General features: G+C 36.7%; 1 long non-coding RNA gene across 1 annotated transcript; it reads right to left on the reverse strand.

Moving 5' to 3' along the window:
• Positions 1-1,967: 1,967 nt before the first annotated feature.
• LOC144640686 (uncharacterized) lies at positions 1,968-4,109 on the reverse strand. Its single transcript, XR_013568429.1, has 2 exons — positions 3,731-4,109; positions 1,968-3,462 (listed from the first exon to the last, which is right to left on the reverse strand). It is a non-coding gene; the product is annotated as an uncharacterized LOC144640686 (long non-coding RNA).
• Positions 4,110-5,002: the final 893 nt, after the last annotated feature.

Here is a 5,002-nt window from a genome sequence, read left to right on the forward strand (position 1 = left end):
AAACGAGACGAAACTGTAATTGTCGCTGGTCGATTTTCAGTAGCAAGTGAAGAAAATGGTTAATCAAAACTATATCAGACAAATGAACAGAAGTGGTATAAACTTTATTAAAAGTGATTTTTATCCATTTAAGAAATGAGGCCAAAGAAGCCTCAAATGTCAGGAGACATTCTGCAGCAGAAATACTCGATAACTGAGCCATCCTGTTACAGTCATATAGAAAATTGATCAACGTACTACACATTTTTGCGTCCGCTGTAATAGAGGGGTCCACTAAATAGCGTTGTAATTTACAGTAAATAAGGGAAGTAAATTTTAGGACCTTGTCTATTGTCCGCTTGTGAAAGGGTGTCAACTCATTAAGTACAGTTTTGACTGTAGTTTCTTGTAAGTTGTTGAATAGGAAGCCTAACATTTTAAAGTGCTTTTTATAATATTTAAAATAAAACGAAGTATTAATATGTACAAAACATACTTGCAATTAATAAAAGATGGAGTACCATAAATTTCATTATCTGTATAATTATTGTGACCATAAACTTCTCAATATAACATAGACTTTTGCCAAAACTGATCACGTAGTACGATCTTGCGCGTGACGAGTTTAGACCAATCGTGCGCGAAAAAAATATGTGATGTATTACAACTGGCGATAGAATGCCCACAGGCGTACTTTCAGACGACTGTCCCCTCAGCGAAAGTAAAGAGCGATGAGAGGAGGCAGTTTCCTAGTACAATTTTTTTAGGTGAAGATCTAAAAAATATACTCTCCTATATGGACTTCAGTTCAGATAACACGAACCAGTAGCTTTTTTTGCTGAAAAATTGCGAACCGAAGGTACAGTAAAACAGAAAATGGACGTGATCGAATTAAGGTTGTGGAGAAAGCTGAGTTTTCTTTTTAAGTTCTGCACGTATTTGCAAGTTAACAGTCGAGAAGCAGAAATTGTTAGTACATGTACAGATTTAGTTACCCAAAAATTAAATACAAAAGTTTGAAGGGGTCGCACAGTGTCGAACATTTCGATAAACAAATTCATCTTGTTTTTAGGTTTTGAACAATAGCAACAACAGAATGTGTTGGGCCTGTGGGCTGATAGTTGCCTTTGTTAATTTTATGTTCTAAAGACAAATATTAGAAAAATTTAGTGGTAAACAATAATTACGACTGATATTTGTTCAGTGAAGCTCTGAACAAACTATATCAAAGTCGATGGAAACCGAGAGTGCGAAGTATCTTAGCAAACCCATTTAACCCTCGGACGTACAAGCAAACTCATACCCCCATCATCGTACAAGGGGGGGGGGGGGGGTGGATGGAACCCCTCCCCGGAGTTTTCGTTATATTAAGGCGTAGCGAAATTATTTTGCTCTGAGAAGAAAGCCCTTAGCTTACTCTACAAGATGACATAATTTTAATTGGCTGTGACGTCATATGACGTTACGTCATAAGAGCCGCCATCTTGGATCCGCCATCTTGGATTTCAACATTTTCTTAGAAAGTCACAAAATAACGGAAATTAATGCAAAATCAAGCTAGAATGCTTATGGAATGTAAAAATAAACAAATCTTGCGTTTCTGTTTTAAAAAACTGGAAAAAATCAAGAAAAATGTTAAAAATGACGATTTTTGGCAAGACCTGCATGTATTTATGACGTTGCCATGGCAACGTCACATACCATGGACACATGGTTGACATATCAAAATTTCCGCAAAGGATAAATGAACAGCTACGGAAAGTTTCAGCATTGTAGGTTAAATGCTTTTTTCAAAATTTGGAAAAAACCTTACGTGGGGGGTGGCATCCACCCCCCCCCCCCCTTGTACGTCCGAGGGTTAATCGATCGATAATAGACGGCCACGTAGCCAATCACATTGTGAGTTTGCCAATAGCCAGCCGTTAGGTTATGCTGCATTAGATGCATTTTATTACTTTGTCCCATTACTAAAAATAAATAAAACAATCCGAAATCATCCAATTTTTATTGGTTTATCACTCTTATATTGCATTTCGCCTTTAGCTTTTCTCTGCGAGCAAAAATAAACAAAGTTTTGAAATCACTCTAAATCCTTATTATTAAAAAAGTGGGGCGAAAGGGTGTAGACTCTGAGCCAAGCCAGGGGCGTTTGAATCAGCTGATGTGTGCACGTTACGCAAGTCTTCATACATTGTCTCTAAATTTATTCATGCACGTAAACGCACGTTAAAAAAAATTACGCGTCAGTGGAAATCCACCTTTAGGGAGTGATTTTGAAAAGATCGTTATTCTCACTTGCAGAGCAAAGCTTAAATGGAATACAGTACATGGTTAAGTGGTCACACACTTGGCTTTGAGCTAGTTTCCACAAGTACCACTCAAAAGACGAAACAAATAATACAAATAAACATAATATAAAAGCATCGACTAAGGCTGCTTGTGTTAAAATAACTTATTAAAACCAAGTCTTGTAAATTGACAAAGTTACATATTAAATCAATGTAAAAAGCAGAATATTCCCTTCTTATCTTGCATAAATTGTATTACAAAATTTAGCAATAAGTTACCTCTAAAAGCAAAATCAAATTAAATTTATCAACTCAACTAGTAAGTCACATTCGTAACATTACTAATGAAACAAAACATAAGAAATAGGATAAATGTAGCTGGAAAGTAAATTAATTGTTCTACTTGGTAGCATAAAAATAATAATTATAAATAACTGGATAACTGGTTAAAGCTAAGCTGTTCATAGTTTCCATGATATTAACACTTTGTACTCTTAGTACAGAGAAAACCCTGTGATAAGCCTACCCTGCTTATTAGCCCCTGGTTATAGGCCACACTTTCTTTTAAAAAACGGCATTCTGGTTTAACCCCCCACCCCCTCCCCCCTCCTTGTACGTCCACAGAACACTGTACATTTGAAAAGTGAAGTTTTGATCAAAACATTTATATTCAAATTGAGTTTTTTTCAATATATCCGTCATCACATTCTCTAAATCATTCTTCTCGCTTATTTCCATACCATTTTGGGGAATAAAACTTAATTCTGACAGTACTTGCTAACTATGCGAGTTACCCCCAGCTGCACACCCAAATATGCTATAATTTGCCTGGGCAAGTGGACATGTTCTAACAGTGTATATTTTCTATCCCTACATGTAGTTGTAATACTTAAAAGCGCCCCCCCCCCCCCCCCCACCCTCCAGATAAGAACTCTCCCAGTTATAAGCCCAACCCTTACGAAGTTGTGTAAGGACATGACTTAGAACAGGGACTTCAAAGTATTACTTTAAAGCAACGGTTACATGTAACATGTTAAATTTAAGTGAAGTAAAATAACAATATGGCCATTCAGGTAAGAGAAGCATTGTTTGCTGGTTGTGAGAATCTTGAACCTTTCTTGTCCATTGGATCAGCAGACACGTGGAAGCCTGTCATACATCCCTCCAGGTTATCAAGTTTACCACAAGCTTGACACTGAAATCAAGTTCAGTCTGGTTAATACATAATTACTGCATGGTTCTTTTATAATGTTGATTAAAACATTTTAATGTTTTAATGTTTTAAAAAGTTTTCCTAAAATTCTCCTCCAAGGGTTTTATTTAATGACATATAAAAAATTGTCCAAATTAACAGCAGCAACTAAAAGTTTATTTTGATCATTTGCTTGATGATAAACTAAGATAATTATCTATTACAAAATAATCAAAATAAAACATTGATTTTTTAGTTTGAAGACACTTACCATCTTTGTATGACACAAAGAGAAAGGAAATCCATGCAAAAAATAAAGAACAATAGAAGCAAAATTAGAAAAATCAGTAGAAAACAAACAAATAATATTGTCAGGATGTAAAAAATTAGGGGTGTGGGAAGAATGCAAGTTGAGGAGCAGTGAGTTGGAGTTGCCAGTTACGAGTTTCGAGTTGCATTTGCTTGTGAGGTGCAAATTGGAGTTGTGGGGGTTTTGCAAGTTTTCAAGTCGCCTTGCCAAGCTCTAAGTTAAATGTTAGTGTGTGCAAAGAAGACAAACATAAAATAAAACATCCTATTGGTTGTACTTAAAGTTTACAAAACTGTGAACGCAAAAGCACATGGGGGTAAAAAGATCTAACAACATTTAACTAATTGAAGGCATAAGCGCAAGAAACGCACTTTGTGTTTTGGCCAAATTGAAAATTCTCACAAACAACTCCAAATTTCGCACGCAAGCTCGTTCACGTGTGCTCAACACTGCCCTGTATTTAATTTTGACTTTTCTTTTACAAACGATAAACAAAGGAAACCTTTTGTTTCTCAAGACGATGAAGTCAGCTAAATTTTTAGGGTTACAGTCCTAGCCCTAACGCAAAAGGTAACCCCAAGGCCGTAGGGTCGGGGTTAGAGTTTCAGATTAGGGTTACAGACTTAGCCCTAACGCAAAAGCCTAGCCCTAACGCAAAAAAAAAAAAAAAAACAACAAGCAAAAACTTAACACTAACCCCAAGGGATTAGGGTTAAGCCGTTTCAAGTTAAGTTTAGGATCAGAGTCAGCCTCAACCTTTAGATCGCGCTTTTAATGCAGTAAGCTTTCACGCCAGTTTGCTTGCAGCTAGCTTTTTCTGCAGTCTGCTTGCGGTTAGCTAGTTTCTGTTGTTTCGGGCAAGACTATTTTACTCTGTCACCGTTAGCTGTAATTTGCCGAGGTGAAAGTGAAATAAAGACTGTTTGTTGATTGAATACGTTTGCTCGTGTTGTCACATTATACTAGTTTTGCTTTCAGTTCAGTGCCGCCGGCTTGCTCTCACTTCTATCTCCACTCCTTACATCATCACTCATCTACAAAATCCCGCGAAAACAAGATAAACTTATGAGGTTTTCGTTCGCACGAATCGATAGATTCATTGATGAATATTTAATGAGACACAGAAAATATTTTGCGAAGGGAAGGTGTCCTGGGGAACATATAAAGAATTTTTTTAAGTCTAAAACCAGGTCACTTCTCGGCAACTTTGTCGCGGCAGCACCCAAGCGGATC

This window comes from Oculina patagonica, unplaced genomic scaffold (genome assembly GCF_052425735.1).
Source record: "Oculina patagonica isolate OP01 unplaced genomic scaffold, crgOcupat unplaced409, whole genome shotgun sequence".
NCBI lineage: Eukaryota > Metazoa > Cnidaria > Anthozoa > Scleractinia > Oculinidae > Oculina > Oculina patagonica.